This window comes from Suricata suricatta, chromosome 3 (assembly GCF_006229205.1).
Source record: "Suricata suricatta isolate VVHF042 chromosome 3, meerkat_22Aug2017_6uvM2_HiC, whole genome shotgun sequence".
Classification (NCBI taxonomy): domain Eukaryota; kingdom Metazoa; phylum Chordata; class Mammalia; order Carnivora; family Herpestidae; genus Suricata; species Suricata suricatta.
In genome coordinates this window covers 167,747,860-167,772,716 of record NC_043702.1, presented here as the reverse complement: position 1 = coordinate 167,772,716, position 24,857 = coordinate 167,747,860, and the positions used below count along the sequence as shown (strand labels likewise).

Below are 24,857 nucleotides of genomic sequence, written 5' to 3'. Positions count from 1 at the left end.
ACATTTCCTCTTCTTTTTCTATCTCTTGGCCTCTTGATTTTAATTAATTCTGTGTAGTATGTCCTGAGCTTCTTTGTCTGGAAGAAACGGCTCACAGCTAAATCATGGACATAATGAAGAATTCAAAACAGCCCCCTAATAAGAATGTTCTGACCCTTTTCTGTTAATAAACGGAGTAAATAGAGAGCATATTGTGGGTCTAGCATGACACCTGGCACATAGTAGGTACAAAATAGTTATTTCTTGAAAGAATACCAAAGACAGCAGTATTTTTTTTAACAATATGGCCAAGGATCTACACAGTGGCATAGGAGATTATTTATAGATTTTCCATTTTGGAGTAATATTTCCTGATTGTTAAAAATGAATTTTTAGATATTTTTAAGTATTGACCAAATAAAGCTTACAGTTGAATAGGGGGGAGAAAAATCAATATTTTAACTGTTTGACCAGAGACCTGATAATCAGCCTGTCATCAAAATAGAGCGTGTTCGATCAAACCAAAGCACTATCTTCCACGTCGGAGAAAATTTTCCCTAAGTCATCTAACTGAGCCTTTATTGAATTTCTACTATAAGCAAGACACTGTATTTAGAAATAACAAGAAGAATGAGACACTTTTTCCCTAAGAAGGTTATGATCTCGTAACTTAATCGCAGAAATAATTCACATGTATAAATGGTTTTAATATAAAGAACCATTTGGTGATATATGAGACGTACTTCAAGGGAGTAAGAAGAAGGTGGAATCTCTGGGGAGTGAGGAAACTCATTACAGCCGGAGTAATTAGGTAAACCTGAATTAGGAATTGACGATTTTTAGGGTAGAGCTGAGACGAGGGAAGTGCAAGGAAAAGGGGGACCGTAAACAATAACACAGACCAGAATCGAACTAGAAGCACAATTCCTAACAGCCAAAAGCCCCAAACAACCCGAATGTCTATCATCCGAAGAAATGGATATCCCGTGCTATGTTCGTGTAACAGAATACCACGGAGCAATGAAACTAATGGGCCACTCACAACTGCAGCGACACGGATGAATCTCACAGGCATAATCTCCGGCACAAGCAACTAGACACGAAGGAGATCACGCTGTGCACAGTTGCACTTACATAATCTTCCAGAGGCGACAATGGCTTTAGCGTCAAGAGAGTGGCTGCAGTGGTCTTTGGAGAGAAGAAGGGTAGTGACCAGGAGGGGGTACCCGGGAGCAGGGCCGGGTAGAACTGAGGGCCCGCAGTGTTCTACGCTGGGGTTCACACGGGTGTGTTCACATCGTGGGAATTCCTTAAACTATCCACTCACGAGTTGTGCATTTCTGTATACTCATGCTCTACTGCAGTAAAACTGAGATAAAAGCAAGCAGAAAACTGAAAAACTCAAGAGAGAGAGAGGCCGGTAGGTCCACCTGGACTGAAGGCTTAAGGTAAATAAGTGTTGGGGAAGTAATTTGTGGAGACCACGCATCCGATAGTAAAATAAAAAGTAGGGCAAGTGCCATGCGTTAAGACGCGTTCCTCACCTCGTTCCTCACCTCCTCCTCGCCCACGGCACACCCAGCTCCTAAATTTGTCATGATTCTTCCTGGGTTTGTGACTCTAGGAGAAGGTGTTCGGGACATGCCGCCTGGGAGGGTTCAGTGTGGGTGGTGCTCAAGTCTGCTTTATACCCGGTGACAGAGTAAAGCACTTGAATGCAACTTGGGGATGATACAATGTTTCTTTGTTCAGCTGTTCCCTCCCACTTCCTGTCTATTGAGCAAACGGCTCCTGAGGACGGTGTAGAGAGGGGTCAGGAGAGTCGCTGGTGACAAGTGGGAAAGTATCGCTAGATATTCCTGGGTTTTGTCCACTGTAAAACAGGGAGAGAAAAATGGAAGGAAAAGCACTCAATCATCATGTCTGGCATTTGCTAAGCATCTCTGTCAATGTTTTTTCTCCTTTAACGCTCACTTCTTGAGCGCCTACTGTGTGCCAGACCCTCCATTCTGGCAATACAAGGCTAAGCAAGACATGCTGTACCCTAAATACACATTCCTTGGGTGTGTTAAAAACCCCTCCGGTATCACTTAGAGGACTGGGATCACAAGAAAGATAGAAAATACTTGGCGGGGGGGGGGGGGGGGGGGGGGGGGGGGGGGGGGGGGGGGGGGGGGGGGGGGGGGGGGGGGGGGGGGGGGGGGGGCAGGGAGAGGGGGTTCTGGAGCCCAGAAGGATCTGGGAGGGTCCTCAAACATTGCTGCTTTGGACAGTCCACTTGGCAATCGACTATTTCATAGGACATTTAGAATAGGATTGCGCCTGCACTAGTGCAGAAAGGATTTGCCAAGCAAATTACTGGTGGAAACAAGAGAAGTGTTAGCCTAGTTAAGAATGAGGAGATTTAGAAAGAGCATTTGCATTCAGACAAAGAATATGCTAATTATAACTGAATCTTATCCACTTGTTAAAGCAGTTACAAGAATTTCCGCCACAGATACCTCGGCTCCGCGTTTCCCCATTAACAGTGTTCCGATAAGGAGCTCAGATTAATAAGATCACATCCTCAGCTCTGCTTTGGGCCTCTCTCCTAAACGTTTGGACATTATAAGCTCAATAGACATTCTGCAGATACTTCACAGCTTTCCTCCGGAATCTGCCCAGTCCAGCCCTGACAGCCATTACTGGCCACTCGGTGCTACAAATCAGAAGCCTGAGAATCTTCCTAGACTCTTCCTCCTCCCTCACCCCAAGCAATCCACTGAGTCAGTCTCCTTTGTTCAGTCTTGCAATTATCTCCAGAATTCGTTTCCTTCTTTGCATTTCAAGGGCACCAGTTTCTAGCCCGTAGCATGTCTCACTGAACTTTTAACATGAATTATACTCTTTTTAGGGTTCTTATCTCCTGTCTCTCCTGCTTCAGCACACTCTCCCAAGCCCTCTGCTACAGATAACTTTCTCGAATGCAAATCTGATCACATCAGCATTCCTTCAAAGACTACTGCCAGGAGAAAGAGAATAAAGTTCAAATCAAAACGCTTAGCAACAAAAAAAGTGGGCAAAGGATATGAACAGATGTTCCTCGGGAAAGGAAAAACAAACGTTTCTTACACGTTCATAATAAGAGAAACGCATGAGAAAACTATATGGATTCACTGGTCAGATTGACACACACACACACACGTTTTACAGCAATGTCTACTAAAGAAGCTATACAGACTGAGACTTTGAAGCGTTGCCAGAGGGAAAATAAATTGGAAGGATCTAGAAAGAGTAACGTGGCAATGTCTCCCCAAATCGTAAACCCACAGACCTGCAATCCCGTTTCTAAAAACATATCCTTTATGGATACACACTCACACTTGAGAAATTGTTCCTGGCCCAGCTGTTGGTCACAACACTTTTTATAGTAGCAAAAAATTAGAAACATAACATCTTTTAATAGGAGATAGGCTGAATAAACTATCCTACAGTCACAGAATGTAATTCTACACAGCTTTTTAAAAAAAAAAGAAAAGGATAAAATGAAAATATTAGAATAGTTTTATATGTACCTGTATGGGAAGATCTCCATCTTGAGTGAAAAAACGCACGATTCGAAGTACAGAACCCACTTGTGCTAATAACACATATATACACACATTTTTATTGGCTTATATATGATAAAATGAACTCTGAAAACTTTCACTTTATTTCTTTATGTATATATATATATATTTATAACGTTTCTTTATTTATTTTGAGAGAGAGTGCAAGCAGGGGGAGGGACAGAGAGAGAGGAGAGAAACAATTCCAAACAGTCTCCATGCTCCGTGCGGAGCTCTGACGTGGCACTTGATCTCCCAAACTGTGAGAGCCAGAATCAAGAATTGGACAGTTAACCAACTGAGCCACCTGGGCCCCCTGAATCTGGGTTTTAAACTCATGTGTTCTGATGTTGGAGTCTGTGATTTTAACATTTGGAATAAAGGATAAAACACAGGAAATAGCAGAGTCAAAAAAATGTATACACATTTTGCAGGCATGCAAACAAAGCACAGATTGTTTTATTATTTAAAAATGTTTATATCAAGGCATAATATATATGTATACTAAAATGTAGTTTATAAGTTTTACAGTTCAGTGAGTTTGATAGATGCACAAACTCAAGCTTCTGCGCCCTACTCAGAAAAGACCTTCCAATACCCCCAGGAGTTTTCTCGTATTTCTTCCTGTTAATCCCTACCAACTCCAGCCACCAAACTCAACCACTCTTCAGATTTCTGTCACCGTAGATTGTTTTCATCTGCTCCAGAATTTCATAGAAATCATTCGATCGGCATTCTTTTATATCTGGCTTTTTCCATTTTCCATAACGTTTTTGAACTTGATCCATGTTGTTTTTATCAGTAATCTGTTCCTTTTTGTAACTAAGTAGTATTCCACTGGATGAATATCTCATGGTTTTTTTTAATCCATTATCCGATTGATGGACGTTGGGATTGCTTCCAGTTTGGGGATACTATGAGCAAAGCCACTATGGTCATTCTTACACAAGTCTTTTTGCACATATGTTTTCATTTCTTTTGCTAAGTGTCTAGAAGTCAAATTTCTAGTTCATGGGGTAAGCACATGTTTAACTTCATACAAGGCTTTTAACTTCATTGCCAAAGTGATTGTATTGTTTACATTCCAGTGATGATGTGTTAGAACTTCAGCTATTCCAAAAACTCACCCATCATTTACATTTCTTAGTCTTTGTAATTTTAGCTATTTTAGTGAGTCTATAATGGCATCTTGTGTTTTTAATTTCCATCTCCCTAATGGCTGAAAATGCTGAGCACTTTTTCATGTGCTTGTTGGTCACTTGCACGTCTTCCTTTGTGGAGTGCCCATTTATGTGTTTTACCCATTTTTTATTGAATTGCTGTTTTTTATTATTTTTCTTTGAAGGGGTTCTTTGTATATTCTGGATAAAGTCCTTTGTCACAGACACATAAGTTTTGAGAATATTTTCTCCCAGTCTATTGCTTCTCCATTGATTTTTTCTTTTATGCTGCATTATATTGTATTCTATTTATTCACCCACTCATACAGTATTTTCTTTTTTATATATTTATTTATTTTTGAGAGAGAGAGTGAGTGGGGGAGGACAGAGAAAAAGGGAGACATAGAATCTGAAACAGGCTCCACACGCTGAGCTGTCGGCACAAAGCTCAAGGCGGGGCTCAAACCCATGAACCAGGGGATCATGACCTGAGCTGAAGTCAGACACTTAACTGACTGAGCCACCCAATGCCCCTCATATAACATTTTCTTTTGACAAGTTTAAATTTTGATGATTTCTGGAGCACCTGGGTGATTCAGTCAGTTGTGCATTGACTTCAGCTCAGGTCATGATCTTATGGTCAGTGAGTTTGAGCCCCACGTCAGGCTGACAGCTTGGAGCCTGAGCTGCTTTGGATTCAGTGTCTCCCTCTCTCTCTCTGCCTCTCCCCCACTCACACTCTGTGTCACTCTCCTTCAAAGATAAATAAACATTAAAAAAATTAAAATTTTGATGACTTCTAATGATTATTACTTTCTGGGTTCTATCTAAGAATTATTTGCCTACCCTATCAGTGATGTCACACAATACTCTCTTAATGTTTTTTCCTATAAGTTTTAGGTTTCTGTAGTTGACTCTCTATGGAAGACATTATCTTTGACTTCTACAAAACAGTGTTATCAACAAAGTGTAGAGGAATATGCTGGATTGTTTGAGAGCCAATTTCTTTATGCTGGGAACCGCATATCTTAATGTCCTCTTTTATGTACGGATTTGGGCGAAGGCTGGCAAAAACGAAGTCACTTGTGTTTGGCAAGGACATACAAGTGGGTCAGCCACAGTTTATTGAGGTCTTCGTTGGGTTGAGGTGATGAGAGGCAGACATGGAAGCCCCAGTAGGATCCAGTCTTCCTCTCAGTGATCCAGCTGTGCCTGATGAGCTGTGCCTGAGGCCAGCAGTCACCCGCCCCACCAGACACTTTGCTATGAACTCACAGGGGGGTAGCCATTAAGAACCAACAGCCGTTAGGAGAGCTCTATGCCAGCCCTTTTCTGTGTTCCTATAGGGGCACCTTGATGTCCCCACCTTCAGATTTCCCTGTGAACTTCAGCTGCCTGTTCAGCTCTGCCTGGGCTCCTAGTGACCCCTTTCTGTTCTTCCTCTCCCCTATTGGACGTTTACTCCCTGGCTTGCTTCCGCATTTGTGTATTACAATCCTAGTACTCGGCTCCCCTGATTGAATCCTTACAGAGACAGTGAGGAAGTGATGGAGAGAGTGGGAAAAAGAAGGCAGGAGGGGTTAATAAGCTTAGTGTTGCAGAGACTCATGTGAGAATGGGTTGGAAAGCACTGGCTGTTTTCCTGCAGCTCAAAGGCTGTCCTGTCACGGCTGTATTGTATAAAGGAAAAAGCACTGAGTTTATTCCCATTTCTGCCACTTACTCTAGTGACTTGGATCAGTCCTTTTAGCGTTCATGTCTGGCTTTAGCACTTCTTCCTATCCTCGCCCTCTTACCGCACAACGTTGTTTTAAGGAGATACCGTAGGATGCAGAGTTTTACACTCTGTAAACTAGCACATGCACTTGAACTTGCCAGCACCATTATTCTTGTCCTTACCATCATCATATAATTGCCTATTTGCATCTCTATCTGTTAAAACAAGACCGTGCTGTGGCTATCTTTTGGAAGACCCAGATGAAAGTTCAGAAGGGAAAAGAAGAGAGAGAGATGCCACGCTGCTCTGAAGTTTCTGGATTTCTGTTATTTCTTACACCAGCGGCCCCTCGCCCGCAGAGACCAGACTGGTTGCACCACTTTTGCCCATGGGAGAGTTAATGCATATTCAGGTTAAGAAATCCTGTGTGGGTCTTGAAAAGCATCCTGTCCACTAGGCTCTCAGCGGCACCGCAGGGTATCCCACTCGGGGTGATTGCTTGCTAGGAGAGAAACCAAGAGATGACTTCAGATGGCAGCAGCTAAGTCACAAGGGTCTGCCCCTTTTAAACTAATTGATGAAACAGTCTGCCGTCTTTCCTTTGTCTTGTTGATGGGGAACTGAGAAGGGAAACAGTCGCAGAAATAATGATGAGGTAACAACATGGCAGAGGTGAAAAAGCAGCGTTCATTCAGGAGACCTGAGGTCCACTCTTCACTTGAGAAATAACCTTGAGAGACTTCAATAAATTCTGGCTTCATATGGAATTCCCTAAGTCTATACCAGCAAAGTTGCCTCCGTGCTGCCTTCCACAGGGATGGGAGGATCCATGCTGGGGACAGAGCTCCAGTCCAACCCGTGGAGGAGCCAGGGAGGTTGGGGATACTGGTGTGAGCATCTCTTCTTCACCTACTTCAGTTTTATACCCTCTCTGCCTCATATTTTATAAAGTTCACAGTAATATTTTATTAAAATCACAATCCTTTTACTTAAAGAAAAGAAAGCTTAAACACGTACAGTACTGGATGTTCTCTAAGACTACTCACAGATTTAAGTGCTATGAAATGTTATTTACAGCCAGTTCTCCACATCCTAAGAGAAGCCATATATTGGCTTCCATCACGCAAAGCTTTATTTATTCATTCACTTGTCCTTTAATTCATTAAATAATTGAACAAAAAAGTTTTATTGAATACCAGATATAGAATTTGGGGGCTAAGAGAAGAAAAATGAATGTAAAAGATCCCTTTACAATTGGCTCCCATAGGCCTAGGGGATCAGACAAACAAATGAAAAAACTATAATAAAATGTGATAAATGTTATAATAGAAGTTGGTAAAAATTGCTATAGGGTTATAAAGGAATTCATTCATTCTGCTAGAGGGCTTTGCAAACATACCACATTATCGTTTCTTATTTCTGCAAGGCATTAACTTGCAGACTTGCATTTTGTGTGGGTTCATATTCAAATGATTCCTTCATTTTCTGAGCAGGGAGGAATTGTTCTAAGATTTGCTGGGCGACAGGGTGAGGCCATCAGATTTGGAAAATGTGTCACAGATAATTCACGAGTGGGAAAATCCACATACGGCCAAGTCAGAGATGACTATATATTGCCTCACTGTCAAGTTGAAAAAAAATCTTATGAAGACGGTCCAAGTATACCCTTTCAAGCACACAATTGGTACATTACCTTAATATAAAAAATAAGCTCAATGGGGAAAGAGCTATGTTTTCCAGGTGCCTAAATCATTGCCTCATGTTCTTCTCTAACTATGAGAAAGGTTCACATCCACTCTCAAGACACATATTTCACTTGGCTTGTTGACAGTTTATGAAGGGCAAGAAGAATTTCTCCGTCTCATGTCTGATCAAATGCACAATGAGAGGTGCCAGCAATTAACTTAAAACTTTGGCAATGGCAGTGTCCCATGCCTCATTTAACAATAAGTCTACAATTTCTGACCCCATAATGATGTCGTTCCTCATAACTTATTCCTTTGGTTATCCATTGCTCACTTATCATAGGTTTGCAGCCTTGAACCCTTCTTTGCCCCTATAAATTCCCAGATCACAGCCCTCCATGCAAAGTATGAAAATCTGTGGGACTTTTTAATATGAAGCACATACATGTATAGAAAGTTTTGCTTTCTCATCTACATTTAACATTGTGAAAAAGTCATAAAACATGGGGGACTTGGGGGTCTTTTTCCAAATGAGTCTTACATAATTCAAAACCTGTATGTCTGTAGACACCATTAATTTTCTTATTAACATTGAAGGTAATTGTAATAAGACCCATTGAATATAAAATGTTATTCAAAGTGCTTCATTCATAGCCATAGTGTACCCATAGCAATACCTCATAACTTTCCAGGGTGGGATACAATTTTAGTGAAATTAACACTGGACAATTCAAATTTATGTAATTCATTATATTCAGTGCCAATTATCAGATTTCTATAATGATACTTAACTCTGATGCATCCTTTGAGACTCATCCCAAGTGCCATCTCCTCGATGAAACCAATCACCATTTCAACTCATGTATACTCTCCCCTCTTTGAAACAAGAGCACTTGGTTTATTTACCTGTCATCATACCTTTGAAATGCACCAAGTCCTGGTGTAAAATATCACCAACATTCTTACTCATCATTTTCTTCTTTTCACGAAAGTAAGGACATCATTTCCCCAGGGACCGAGTAAGTGCCTCATGCTTTACTTCTTTTCATACTACACATCACAGCGAGCATTCGTTCATTCATTCAATCAAAAGGAAGGTCATGAACAAAAGCCTGGAGAAGCCATAGATAGTATTGCGCTCTAGAGATCGAAGGCATCGTAAAATTGTTCGTTAGTTGAACTGACATGAGCAGAGAAGTAAAGGGGGGGATGAAAGGGAGGAAACACAAAATTAAACGGAATTTTAGGGTTTTTTAACACAAAATATTAAAACGTATTTGCAATTTTAGTTCTTTGTTGGAAGTCTTCTGAAGAAAACTACTCTGTAAAAACACAAATAACCTGATTACTAACTATTGGATTCACTTTCAAAGAAAGTGAATAAAATGCTCACTGGGAAAAAAAAAAAGTGTTCAGCTACCTGAGGCAGCTTGCCTTGTACGGGGAGCTACATGTCATTATTTCCAAGCAGGACTGTGTTTTACTCACTAAGATAAGACTTGATTACACCTTTCCTTTTTAGGCTCCCCGAGGGCTGGTTAATTCTATGATGGTGCTATTCTTCCTGAAGCAAATAAAAAAATCACTCTCTGTGTGTTGAGGGGACAAGGTAAGAGGAAGGAGTCAAGTAAGATACTAAGAATATTCTTAATTGAATCATTTCATTTACTGTATAGGAGTCGAAGATTCTCAGCAATAGGATTTTTTAAGTTTGTCTACTTTTGAGATAGAGAGAGAGAGAGGAAGAAGAAGAGAGTGCGAGCAGGGGAGGGGCAAAGACAGAGGGAGACAGAATCCCAAGCAGGCTCCATACTAAGAGTTAAGAGCATGGAGCCCGATGTGGAGCTTGAACTCATGAACTGTGAGATCATGACCTGAGCCAAAATCATGAGTCAAACACTTTGGGGCACCTGGGTTGCTCAATCAGTTAAGCTTCTTACTTTGGCTCACATCATGATCTCACAGTTGTCACTTCAAGCCCCACATTGGTCTCTCTGCTGTCAGTGCAGAGCCTGCTTTGGACCCGCTATCTCTCTCTCTCTCTCTTTGCCCCCACCCTACTCTCTCTCTCTTTCTCTCTATCTTTCAAAACTAAATAAAGATTTTTTAAAAGTGGGGCACCTGTGTGGCTCAGTCAGATGAGCATAGGACTCTTGGTTTCGGCTCATGATTTCACAGTTTGTGAGTTGAGCCCCGCGCCAGGCTCTGCGCTGATAGTGGGGAGCCTACTTGGAATTCTCTCTCTCCTCTCACTGCCCCTCCCCTGTTTGCTCTCACTGTCTGTCAACATAAATAAATAAACTTTAAAAAAAGATTTTTTTAAAAGTCGTACACTTAAGCACCTGAACCACCTAGGGGCCCCAGAAATAGGATTGTCTAAAATAAATCAATGAATATATAGGAAGTGATGTTCCCTTACCTTAACTCAAACCTCTCAAGAGACAGTAATGGTAATATCTACCAGTTATCAGGAATTTATTTGTACTGAAAATGTGCTAAGGACTCTATACATTCTTCTATCATCACAACCACCTTGAGAGTAAGGCATTATTATTTGCATTAGGAAGAGTAAATGTTTGTTAAATGAGCGAATTGCTCAATTCAACTCAATTTCCATTCAATTTACTCATCCAACAAATGTGTGTTATGTACCAGGCAAATCTTCCAACTTCTTGGGAATCTGAACCCAGTTGGCCCTTAAAAAACATAGCAATGCAAATATATCACCCATCCATGGTAGTTGGTGCATATTAACTATTTGCCAAATGACTGTATAAATGAATAAATGAGTGAATGAATGTATACAAGAACCCAAAGGTGCTCCCAAGCCAGTATATCGAGGAACCCTTTAAAACACCAAAGAAAGAACTCCCATTGCTTCATTCTGAAACTGCAACCAAAATAAGCCTTTTCCCCGCAATGGTGGGGGCAGTAACCTTATTCTCCACTTCTACCTTCCTCACATTGCTGTACGTTACCCTCCAGCCAAATGGGAAGAAGAATGTACCATAGACAGAAACGGAACATCGCCAGTCCTTGCCTTAACACTAAAAGAGTTGGGACAAATTCGATGGATTTGATCAATGGATCTAACAAAATAATTTGAGACTTTATGGCTTATTGATCAAGAAACTATGCCTGAGAGGTGCCCATCCATCACCTCTGAGGCCAGAGAACTCCCAGAGAAAACACTGCTTCTGCTGCAAATCACAGTCCCCCTTCTGAATTCACAAGTTCAATGGCTCTGTCTACCAGAAAAACCTCAGCAAGGACTAACAAGGCAATATTCTTTCTGCAGGAGGGAGGAATGAACAATAAGGAGGCACAATGAACCAGAAATTGAGTATACATGTTGAATTTAATCCTCACCATGACCTTGTCAGGTAAGTAATGGAATCCCTCCTTATTCCACAGACAAGGAAAATGAAGTTCAAAGCAGTTAAGTGCCCCAGCAGAGACTCACAGCCAGGAAGTTCCATTTGTACCAGAATTTCCCAGTTCCTATCCCATTCTTCCTCTCCAGCCAGCTCAGCATACTCTATGAGACTTAGAGTAAGAATATATCTAGAGTAAGGAATCATAGCATCCATATAAAAATAGTTCATTTCAGAGGAAGAGGTGGTGGTGATGGTGGAGGGCACTTATGGGGAAGAGCACTGGGTGTTGTATAGAAAACAATTTGACAATAAAATATTATGGAAAAAAATAGTTCATTTCAATCCTCTAGAATTCGTTTTCCATTGGAAAAAAATTTCTGAGCAGCTCTGAGGTGCTAACAGTCTTCTAAGCCCTGGGAGACAATAGTGAACAAAAGTAGACAAAAGCCTTGCCCCCATGAAGCTCACCTTCTGGTGTAAGAGACAGAAAATGCTCTTACATTTTCTGTGCACATGTGTGTGTGCAACAAGTTTACTTAACAACCTAGATTCAGTGAACTATGAGGTAAACATCTTATTTTTTTTTAATCATCATGAACGCATTTTAATGTGCTATGCGGAAGCTTCCTTTCTGATGTCTGGATGAACTCTAAGCCACCTAGCATAGCATTTCTCTTCATTTTCAGGTATTATTGAACAGTCTCATTCTCAGATATTTTAAGGATTAATCCAAATTAATATCAAATATCACTCATTGTTTTTTTTAAGTTTTAGAACATCCTCCATATTAGACTGAGAAACAGGCAGCATGAAAGATTTGGAGAACATGGCACTTCTTCTCTCTCTTTATTCTCTTCACACCTAATTTCATTGTCTCTGATTCCTTCAGTCCTGGTGGAAAGTGAGGAGGGGGAAGAAGGAGGACAGTTGAGGGGTATGATAGGTCAGTTCCACAGAACGGCAGGGCAGTCTGGCCCTTTCTCATGGGGGCACGTCGTAGGGCCTTCGGTGATCTCATCTCACTAGAGATCTCTCTCAGGAACGTATCCTGGCAAGAGTCTTGCCTCCCAATCAAGTGGCTTCCTAACTCATGACCACTTATGGCCTCACTCACCACCTCACCGTTCTAACCCACGTCCCTCCAGGGATAGTCAACACAGGAATCCCTCTTGGGTAAGATCTTATCCAAGAAAATTAGAGGATGGTTACATTATTCAGGCTAACTTGATCTCTTGAAAGACACCAAGGCTACCATTGGTGAATGAGCCTTGGCTTTCACTGTGGCCCTTCCCGCTCCCTCTGCCTTCAAAGTGGCTCCAGCCAGCCTCCTCTGAATCCCACCTTCTGGTCTAGACAGGAAGGAACCTGGTACCAGTCCTCATATCCAAACTCTCCCTCCCACCAAAATCCAGGGACACGGGTCACATTTGCTGGGTACTTTTCTTATAGACCACTTAGTTGACTTATGTTAAAGAGGAAATTCTTCTTCCTCCAGAGAGAGGGAGTCAATGCACAGCATAGCCATTGGCAATTACCTTCACAGGGATCCTTCTTGTCATCAATCACCTCACCTCTGCTTATGTGCCCTTGAGATGATGAAGGGCTAAGGGCAGCTGGACAGTTTTTTAAGTCTTCTCTCATATATATATATCGAGAGAGAGAGAGAGAGAGTCTGACACTTTTTGTTACATGTATAAGCAATTAACACCTTTTACTTTCCCCTTTGCAACCTCAGATAAATCTAAAACAACAGAAAAGCTTTCACCATGCAACCTGTTACCTACGTGTGATCAGTTCACTTACTAATGAGTGTTAGGGAAAACATTAAGGCAGAGGAAGTTCAGAAAATATCAAAGCTGTAGGGGCCATTCTGGATAAGATTGTAAGAGATGGCCGCTCAGAGGAAGAGACATTGAGACAGAAACTAGAATAAATTTAAGGGAAAAGTTGTGCCAACCGCAGAGGCAAGAGCATGAAACAAAGACACAGCAAATGGTCAAACCCAATGTGGGGACACTAAGTTTGTCCACAAATTACAAAGACAGAGTTAGAGTTAAGTGAAGGGAAGATGTGGCAGAAGTGACCACAGGAGAGATCGGTAGGAGCCACACAATGTGAGACCTCCAGGTCATAGAAGGCTTTGTATTACTCGGAGAACAATGGAAGTCACTGGAGAGTTTAGAGCACAGTGGTATCACACGTCTGGTTTGGTGTTTCAAACATCACTCTGGCTGTTACGTGAGTAATAGATGGTGGAGTGATAAAGATCCAGATGTGTAAGTTCTGCTGAGGATCTAGTGAGTGTACCGTGTTGGATGTGGACATTCTGCTTAGATGTAAAATTTATACCCACAGAGCAATGAAGGAGCTAAGCAAGATTCTGTGTAACACTACTCCAGTTTTCCTTACACATCATCCTGCCCAATGTCCCAACTTGAGGTTGGAGGTGAAAGAGAATGTATCCAAGATCACAGAAATATGTTAACTCGGTGAAGCAAAGTTAGTAAGTGTTAAATGCGTTCAAACGAAAGCTTTAAAGCATGAGTATTTGGACTCTGTTGCTGCCTAACAAATCACATCAAACTTGGCAACTTAAAGTGTAAAAACAACACTTGGTCACAGCTCATGACTTTGTGGGTAGAGAACTCGGGAACTCAGGTGGATCTGGCTCGGGGACGCCATGTGGCTAGTCACACATAGCAGAAGCTGGGACGGTAGCTCTGGTTGTATACTGCTTTATTTTCATTTTCATATAGTCTCAGTGTTTCTCCACATCATCTCAGCCTGAACTACTTTGGGTTTCCTCATAGCATGGTGGCCTCAGGACACTAATATTGCTTCTGTGAAGGCATATGGCTTCAGCAGCAGAATTCCAGCCTCCTGGCTAGAAACTCTATCTCTTCTGCCACATTCTTTTGATTAAAAGTGTGTCACAGTCCTTCTGAGACTCCAGGGGGAAGGACATGGCCAGCCCCACCATCTCCCAGTGGGAAAAATGTCCAGGTCCCATGGCAAGGACATCCTGTGGAACTAGAGGTATTATCACAACCAACTTCAGAAAATACAGTCTGCCAATGACACCTAATATGGAGGAGAGTATTACAAGAGGGATCAAGACTGTAAGGAAAAATGCAAGACAGGAGACAGAGAAAACTACTTGTGGCAACCAGAACTGTTTAGCGGTACATCAAAATAAAAGGGGGATCAGATCAAGACACTTACGCATAACACTGGAGACAAAAGTGATATGTGCCTGTCCTAGATGCCTACACTCGCACACTCATGCATGTACACACATCCATGAACATACATGTGCACGTGCACACAGACACACAAATGCACAGGCACACACAACCTTGCCCCCAGAACCCCCTAACCCCAAACTTCCACTCTTACCAGTATGTTTTATCCATGGACTTGCAGCAATGGCAACAGTGCCCCACCTCCTCCCCTCTTGGAGAGCTTCCTCTGACCTCCTGGAGATTTGTTGATGGTTGTCCTCCCAGCTCAGGGAAAAGTAATTTCTTTGGAATTCTGTCCTCATCCATCGTCCTCACACGAGGAGCCTGGAGACGTGGAGTTGCAAAGTGCATGGCTTTGATGCCGTGCATTGGCCAGGCTCCAGCCTCTTACTCTTAGCAACCTTGTTCTGCCATTTGATGTTAAATATAGAACATAAGGGGCAGGGTGAGAACTCCAGAGTCCTAGACAAATTCTAAATCTTTCTGTCTCTCCGTCTATCACCATCTGCTTATCTCTCTATTGTATGGTGTTTATCATCACAGTGCTTTGTTATTTGCAGCTCCAGTATTTGGCTACAAGTTAATCCATATTTTCATAGTGAGTCACGAAACATAATAGTATCACAACTACTAATGATACCATTAAGATATTGACTAACCAGAATTCAGCCTTCCAGAATCCTCAGTAAATGAGAGATGAGGAGGTAAAAAAAAAAAAGACCATCATATTACAGAGAACAAGAAATTTATAGAGATTTTGCTGAACACGCATCCTCTGCCCAATCTGTGCCTTTTGTATCTATAGCTACTCCAAAACAATGTAAATGTCAAAAGATTTGGCAATAAGTACTACGGTACATTGAGCAGAGCGGCATTAAATTTTAGAGACCCAAGATGGAAATGCTAGCACGAGGCCCCTGAAAGCCATCTCTGTAGTCTTCGGTGACTCCATAGGCCTGCTTCCTGATGGGTTAACTGAGAGGATGGAGTGGGTAATTTTGATGTTTCTTTTTAGGTTTGTGCTTTGAAGATTCTGAATGGTGTGCATGAAGTGTCTCCGTGAAAGAGAAGACTCAACTGACTAGAACATTCATTGCCCTACTTCTTTTAAACAAAGTTCACTTTAATAGTAACAATGGCTTCTAATTGTATGTCAGTATACCTCATGTGCTTTCACATCCATCTACGTTCCATCTCACCTTCAAAATATTGTCCAAAATTGATAGATGGCCTACATCCCTACGTCCTACCAACTACATGATATTGAAGGTTTAGATGCAATTTGGGGACAGGCAAGGAGATTCTATTTGGTTTAGTTTTTTGAGATTAAAATTGGTTCTTTTTTCCTGGGTTAGAAAAATATTTTAGAGTCATTCAGAAATGAAAAACAGAATTATAGAAAGTAAAGTCGTTCAGAATGTTCTTGTATCAGTATTATAATAATCTTTCACAAACATCTGGAAGAAATACCTGAGCTCAACTATAAGCCCAACTCAGTTTGGCTAAGTTTGAATGAATTGTCTAAAAATAATGCCTCTTGGAATGACTGGGTGGCTCAGTCAGGTAAGCATCTGGCTCTTGATTTTGGCTCAGGTCATGATCTCACACTCTGTGTGTTCAAACCCCATGTTGGGCTCTGGTCTGACAGTGTGGAGCCAGCCTGGGATTCGCTCTCTCCCTCTCTCTCTCTCTGCCCCTCCCTCACTCTCTCTCTAAAAAATAAATAAATAAACAATAATTTTTTTTTAATTAAAAAAATAAAATAAAAGGAGAACCTGTGTGGCTCAGTTGGTTAAGTGTCAGACTTTGGCTCAGGTCATGATCTTGAGGTTCACGGGTGTGAGCCCCACATCCAGCTGTGTGCTGAGAGCTTAGAGCCTGGAGCCTGCTTCTGATTCTGTGTCTCCCTCTCTCTCTGTCTCTCCCCTATTTGAACTCTTACTCTCTCTCTCTCTCAAAAATAAATAAACATAAATTTAAAAATAAAATAATAAAAAATAATGTTTCTTATCTTTAGAGCACTTTGAAATTTGAGAAGACACTTTGACACACATTATTTCAGCTGAATCTCACAATGACCCTGAATCTTTGTTAACTGAAATGGAATTGTCAATCTCATTTTATAGGTGAAACAACAGAGCTTAAAGGATGAGTGACTTGCCCCAAAACACAAAGGCAACTAGAGATGGGATCCAGACACAATAGAACCCTAGATTTCAGAGTTCGTAGGGACCTTCAAGGTTATTCAGTGAACCTCTCAGCAGCTTCAGTTCCACAGCAGTAATGGACAGCTGCCCATCAAAATTGAAGCTCTTCTTTCCATAGTGTAGATTTGTAACTAGGATGTGGCCTCCTGTCCAGGGACCACATTTCCCAGGCTCTCTTCTATCTAGGAAGAATCATATCACCACTTGTCAGCAATATAATGTGAGCAGAAATGACATGTATCACTTCTGGGCCAAGATGATAAGGGGAATTTCTCCTTATTCCCTCTGCACCATCTTGCCCATGACTTAGAGGACGCGGAAGCCCAAGAAGACGGTGGAGCCAAAGAGAGCAGATACCCTGAATCACCACAGGGAAGAAAGTTATCTGCCAATGGGAACACTCACATGGTCTCTACATGAACAAGAAAGAATCTTAAAGTGTGTTAAGACACTGACATTAGAGATTCACTTCTTTCCATAGTTAGCATTATACAAACAACCCCCCGACACACACACACACACACACACACACACACACAAACTCCCCACCTCTAATTAAACACAATGACCAGGGAAGCCTACCACAAGCAGATCATCACATGTTTGAATGGTTTCTATTAAACAGCTTCCCTTCCACTGGGCACATATTTTCTTCCTGTTATCTGAGTTGGATCGGTGTATGCCTTTTGCACTCACACAGAACTGACGTAATACCTCTTCCACATGACTTATGTCTGTCTCTAGCCCTGTATTACAGACTCTCTTTATTATAGACTAATGATTCTTTATAGAAATCCTGTTTCCACAGTAAGGTCTTTTTTAAAAAAAATTTTTAATGTCTTTATTTTGAGAGACAGAGTCAGAGAGTGAACAGGGGAGAAGCAGAGAGAGGGGGAGACACAGACCCAAGCAGGCTCCAGGCTCTAAGCAAACTGTCAGCACAGAGCCTGACACAGGGCTCGAATCCATGGACTGTGAGATCATGACCTGATCCGAAGTCGGACACTTAACCTACTGAACCACCCAGGTGCCCCAGTAAGATCTTAAGCTCTTCTCTGAAAATGCTTGCTGCAGCTCTGGGCAAAGAACAGCAGTTTGATAAATATGAGTGTCTAACGGAAGTTTGTCCTGATAGTGGAGTTGAGTTGTCCCCTCCTTTGAATACATTTACAAATTCACTTAGACCAATGTAGATTCTTTCCCAGGTGCGTTCCTACAGCACCTTCCATGTTTTTCTATTAGAACGCCTCACATATTAAAACTTTAATCTACCCGTCTATCGGATAAAGGCACCCAAGCTGAGTCTACCGGCAGCAAGATGCCCACTTTCCATTGGTTCCTTACACACAGAACCACATCCTGCATCCACAGCTCGTGTCATTCCCCTAGACTCCGTACGCTTGTGCCATGAGGTGGCCCTGAGCACAGAAACTTTTGGAGCCCAGGGGTGATGCCAATGTGCCCTTTCTTACTCTTTTCCTCAGGCTACCCCTCAACCCACTCTGTTTCTGCCTGGAGAGCTCATTCTTTCTTTTTCACTCCTTTTCTCGTACCTCCCTCCCAGCACACACACACATACACACCCCCCCCCCCCCCCCCACACACACACACACACACACACCACTGACAACCTATCCTGTGCACCCTCCATGCCCTGCATTCAAGTGGAGCAGATATACTGTGCTCAGAAATGGAGTACCAAAGAGACAACGCATTTCAGGCTGCTCACACAGATACCTCTTGTAGCACTTCTTGAGAGAGCCTTACATGAAGGGTGGCTCCGTTGGTTAAGTGCCTGATTCTTGATTTTGACTCAGGTCATGATCTCACAGTTCATGAGTTCAAGCCCCACTTTTGGCTTTGTACTGCTCTCAGTACAGAGCCTGCTTGGGATTCTCTCTCTGTCTCTTTCTCTCTCTCTCCCTCTCTCTCAAAATAAAGAAACTTAAAAAATAAATAAGGAGACATTCTTACATTAAGACATCTCCTCTGTGGGGAAGAAGACTGACATGAGGGAGGAAACTGAGATGTTAGATGAAGAGGCAGAAAGAGTAAAAGAAGTCCCATCACGACACATGACTTCCTTATTTGCTTATACATCTTTTCCTTAACTTACTATAAATTCATAACTCGCTTATTTCAAACTTCTATAACATTTACTAGGCAATAGGCATTATTCCAAGTATTTTGCAAATGTAAACTCATTTTCCCTTCAGTCACTCCCTAAGCTGGGGGTCTTTTTATCCCCATTTTACAGATGAAGAGACTGGAGACACAGGTCTTGTGACTTGCCTAATGTAACCAACTAGTAAGAGTTGCAGTCAGATTTGAACCCAGAACCCACTGCTGTGTAGAGGAGCTCCTTGAGAGCCTGTTGGAGGTTTTCCCAGGGGAGCACAGCTACTCATCCACCCCTGACCAAACAATGGTCCTCCTGTGTTGAGGAAGGCTGTTCTCTTTGGCCAGGTCCGCAGCTTCAGGAGGTATGAACTTGGAGTGGTGAGGGATAAAGGGACAGCTGTCTAGTCAGCCAGAACAGCCATATCAGCCCTGGCGATCAATAGCATGACACATGTCACAGCCAGATGGCCCTCACATCCTGGAGGAGATCTTTGAAGATAGAGACTGGATCATACTCTTTGGTATCCCCACCACCTGGCACTAGTTTCTGCAACACAGTAGGCATTAAAAATTGCTTTCATTGGGGCACCTGGGTGGCCCAGTTGGTTGAGGCTACAACTCTTGATTTTGGCTCAAGTCATGATCTCATCATGGTTCGAGAGTTCAAGCCCTGCATCAGGCTATGTGCTGACAGTGAGGAGCCTATCTGGGACTCCCTCTCTCTCTCTCTCTCTCTCTCTCTCTCTGCTCTGCTCTTTCCCTGCTGCTTCTCTAAAATAAATAAAATGAAAAAAACTTTAATTGCTTTCATCAATGAGTGAATGAATGAATAAATGAATGAATGGATGGATGAATGAATAAATATCTCACCAAATGTACTCAAAAAGGGGGGCCCTGGAATGGGAACTGACTCCTCCATGAGTTTGCAGCCATTTTCAGGCTCACATTGTCTCTGCAGCAGTTGCTCACCACTACAGAACAGAGGTACACCATGCTTCTCCCAGATGCAGAACAACAAGTTGAAATCAATCTACCCCCTTGCAAACAGAAACATCAAGGGGGACATAATAATCCTGTCCACTTCTAAATGGATTCTTTACATACCCAGCCCCAAAGAAGATTCCTCAGGAGAAAAGCATTAGGTCTTCCATTTCAGGGGCTCCTCCCCATAGAATGCAAGTTAATAGATGCTCCTCAACAGTACAGAGTTCTTCCAATCACATCCCTTCCGAGGCAGAGGTGTGGAGAGGGGAGATAGCCATGGGGGCTGCTCATATTTCTGCCTAGGAAGAAGCCCAAGGGAATTGACTGCTCACCTAGAGGTCACCTGTATGGCCTCTTTTGCCTTGTTCTCATCAACAGATTGGAAACCTGGTTTGCCATATTAGAGAAGAAGTGATGTTAGGCTCACTCACAGTGTTTAAGTGACATGCCCAGGCTCACGTAAACTGAACTTTGGGCCCGGACTTTGGATAAGAACCCATTGGTTTTCATCTTTGCAAAGGCCATCTTTTGGAATCTTATATAGAGTAAGCCTTAAGCAGAAGAGAAATAGCCCCAAGATGCAGGGCCTGTATGCAGGTTAATCTCTCACTTGCCCTTCTCAACTTGAGCCATACTTGACAAAGTTACTATTGCCTCCTTGGAAAAGTCTTATCTTGGACCTGAGGCCAACAATTTCCTTTCATTAATCAAATCCTTGCGAGTATGATATCAGGAACCTTCAGTGGACCCAGAGGAAGGGGAAGGCCAAAGGCTGCCATTCTCCCACCAAGCAGCTGTGGCTTTTGAATGAATCGCTTAACCTCTCTGGACTGACTTTTTGTGTTTTTGCACATAAAACAAAGGGATTGGACTGAACATGTGCTCGGTCTTGTGTGGGTTGACACTGAAAGTGTAGGTGAGCTTCATTGCAGGCAAGCACAAATGAAAAGCAATACAATTAGGGAGAAATTATCCAAACCTTAACCATAGACGAAGGGCTGTGAACTCGAGGTTGTGGTCTAAGAAATGGATTCAAGAATTTATTGTAGACTGCTGAGGACAGCAGCCCTTTGCTGTGGCTGCAAAGGTCAACAAAATGATGAGTGTTATCCAGAAGGGTATTGTAAAACACAGAGCTGAGCACGTAGCATTTACCGAGAAAACAGAACCCGTCTATTCCCTGAGAGAAGCAATGCTCTGTACCCGCTACAAGTGTAGAAATAGACTGAGGAATTAGAACAAATCTAGAATGAGAAAATTTTAATGGCTTAGAGCATGGAAAATGCTAATCATCGAAGGACAGCCTGAAAAGATTTAAATTACACCACGATTATGAAAAAGCAATTCTCTGCCATTAGTATCCCATATAATATTTAATAACATTCCTTAATTTAGTTATACATACATATTTAAAGTCTCAGATTAAATAAAGTAAAATGATATTTTAGAAATAATGCTTCTTCTAACTCACATTTCATGAAACAATTAAACTCTTCAAGTGCACCTCTAGTATGAATAAGTTTTTCATTATGAAAGTCACATTTTGAGTCGTCTAAACCAGTTTTACAAAGCACATCCTCCTTGCAGTCATGGAAGTCATTTGAGATGCAGAACTTTTGAATCCATATGTGACGCTTTACGGGAAATTGTTTTCCAACTCAAAAGTTCCCACTCAACATAGCAGTTGGACAATCCATCATTTCATTCATCATATATTTATAATTATGATCATTACAGCACTCTAATTTATATGTTCTCTCTAAAACTTTAACTACTGATCAGTACTGCTTTTTAAAGTTGTTTACAATGTCATCAAATACTCACAATTGTGAGATTATACCTTCAGAAATAATGACTGAATTACTAAGATCTTTGCTTTCTTTTATTTTAACAGTTTTGTCAGAGGACTTCTCTAAGCATCACAGGCTACCATTGATTGAAATGATTTAAGGATCACTTGTCGTCTTCTAAAAAAACACTTTGTTGTTTAGAAAAAAGAATTACTTGAGACACCATGTCATAATATGAGCAATTATAGGATCAAAGAGAAAGCCACTCCCTCTTTTCCAAGAGATAACTAGAAGATAGCTCATCTGATATTCACACATACCAGAGATGTTAATTATGAATTTTAAAATTATGTAAAGGCTACACTTTGATGATTTCTTCTATATATTATTACCTAGGGCTTTGATTTTTAAAGGGTTGGACAAGACGCCTAACATTTATTGAACACATATCATGTGCCAGGGGCTTACATGTATGATTTCCCTGAAGACTTAAGGTAACACTCAGATATAGGTTTAACTATGTCTAGCTCACAGGTGAGTAAACTGGGACTCAGAGGTCTTAAATAGCCTATTTCCTCTCACCACCACATACCTGTACCAGAATTGGAAGGGAATGGGTTGTCTCCGAATCCAAAATCCATGCTCTTTCTATCACATCCGAAAGTTCAAAACTCTAGAACAGGAAGCGCTATCTCAAAGGGTTAGAGAGATACCTATAAAAGAGCATCTATTACTTCATATGGTTACAGGGATTTATGTTTTCATGCTTTGCAGTTTTTATAGTCTTTTGCATTTATTATCTCATTTGATATCTGTAAAAATTAAACACCTCCTGAATCGATATCTCCCAAATCGATACCTCCCGGTATCTCCAGTATGGCATAAAAATATAAAGTGATTTAAAGCAGATTTAGCTTTATTCATTAGCAATATGTATACATAGTTCAGAAAACAAGTCCCTGTGGGGCTGTACCAACAGGCACATTACTGTGGTCGCAGTAAGAGATCCCTGACTTCTGCCTCTGACACAAGTTGGGCGGCCATGTTGTTCTGTGTAGGAGACAAATGGCTAAGTGGACCTCAGGCCCATCTCTGTTATTTTTTTAAATAATTGTTTATGTTTATTTATTATTGATATAGAGAGAAACAGCATAAGTGGGGGAGGGGCAGAGAGAGAGGGAGACACAGAATCTGAAGCAGGCTCCAGGCGCTAAGCCGTCAGCACAGAGCCCAACGCAGGGCTCGAACCCACAAACTAAGATCATGACCTGAGTTGAAGTCAGACACTCAACTGACTGAGCCACCCAGGTGCCCTCCATCTCTGTTATTTCCACTGTAAATGCTTCTAAGTGATAAGGGCTTTTTAAAACCTAAGTACAGTTTTATTTTTCCACCTAGAACTAACAGGATTTCCTTTACTGCCAAACACACCACCAGTGTTTAAATTTCCCCAACGTCATGACTTATTTTATGTTCTTTTAAGATTTTCGTTTCTCGGTTATGTTTGGTTGATATGGTTCAAAGTGTTTTGGAGTCTAACTTTCCTTCCCTGATTACATTCCTTGCCATTTATTTAGCGAAGTTCATTTGCCATTTCCCACATTCTGGACTTTGCTGACTGTTTCCCTGTGATGCGTGACTTGTTTCTCTGCATTCTGTATTAGAAAAAAAAAGTCAGGTTCTTACATATAAAGATTTGGTCAGATTCAGGGTTTGGGGAGGTTTATTTTGGGTTTTTTGAGGGGTTTTGTTTTCTTTAAATATGTCTCACTTTTTGTGATGTTAAGACTCATCAGTGGGCTTAGAAATTGTAAGCCTGACAATCCAATTCTAGTAGCGATAAATGGTCATTGCCTGTTTTTTTTTTAATGTTTATGTATTATTGAGAGGAAGAGAAACAGAGTGTGAGTGGGGAAGGAGCAGAGAGAGAGAGAAGGAGACAGAGAATCTGAAGCAGGCTCCAGGCTCCCAGCTGTCAGCACAGAGCCCGACATGGGGCTTGAACTTCTGAGCTGCGAGATCATGACCTGGGCTGAAGCCGCACACTTAACCTGCTGAGCCACCCAGGCGCCCCGGTCATTGCCTGTTTTATTAGTGATTGCAAAAAGGGATCTCTACAGGACTCAATTTTAATATATTTAGTAGCTTGAAATCTAAAAAGAACTTCCCCTCATCAGTTATTTGATGTCATCAAAGTACATACTTGTCAGGGAAGTTCAGAAAAATGTTTAATTCTGTATTTATCGCTTTGTAGAATAATGAATTTTTTTCTTTAAAAGCTTCCAAAGGTGACAATTGACATTTTTATTTTTTCATATCATAATGAACTCAACTCATGGAGTTTAACATATCTTACATATGTTAATCCCCTCGAGATTTTTTTTTTGATGTTTAAATTATCCTGACTTTGGTTGGGTTAACTTTGGAGACTTTCTGTCACTGGTCTTTCAGCAGTTTTACCAAACTTGCTACTTTCTGATTCCAGAAGATGGTTCAGGTTCATTGGACCTTTCCTGCCCCAGACTCAGAATCAGCCACTTTTGCAATGAGCCTTTGTTCCATGTGGTGCTAGATGGTAATGGAGTTCACTGTTTCTAGCTCATGTCAGTGGACAGTTTAAACTGGAAAACAACCTTTCTTTTTAATTCTTTGACTTTATAATTGTACTCTTTTACTCTTAACTACGAAAATCTCATCTGCTTGCTCTAATGTTTTTTCTTTAGAATAACAATTAGGAATAACACTATCATTGATAATTTAAGATTTGTGTGTAGATTTTGTCCTGAAAACGTGTCACAATAGGAAGGTATATTCCAATTACTATGACTTTGAGATCATTTTTTTCATGTGGTAAATTCAGTAACTTGATGCATATAGGTTTTTTTTTTAAATTTTTAAGTATTGCTTTTTTTTCCATCTTGATTTGACTCTGTTTTATAATTTTCTAAAATATTTATGGGGTTTCAAAATACATACAGTGTTGGGGCACTTAGCTGGCTAGGTCGGCT

General features: G+C 41.3%; 1 long non-coding RNA gene across 1 annotated transcript in view; it reads left to right on the top strand.

Moving 5' to 3' along the window:
• LOC115287243 overlaps window positions 1-15,863 on the top strand; it is a 29,727-nt gene extending 13,864 nt beyond the window's left edge. Inside the window, exons 2-3 of the long non-coding RNA XR_003906363.1 lie at window positions 11,427-11,511; window positions 15,763-15,863. This is a non-coding gene — a long non-coding RNA (uncharacterized LOC115287243). The remainder of the gene's footprint in view (window positions 1-11,426; window positions 11,512-15,762) is intronic.
• Window positions 15,864-24,857: the final 8,994 nt, after the last annotated feature.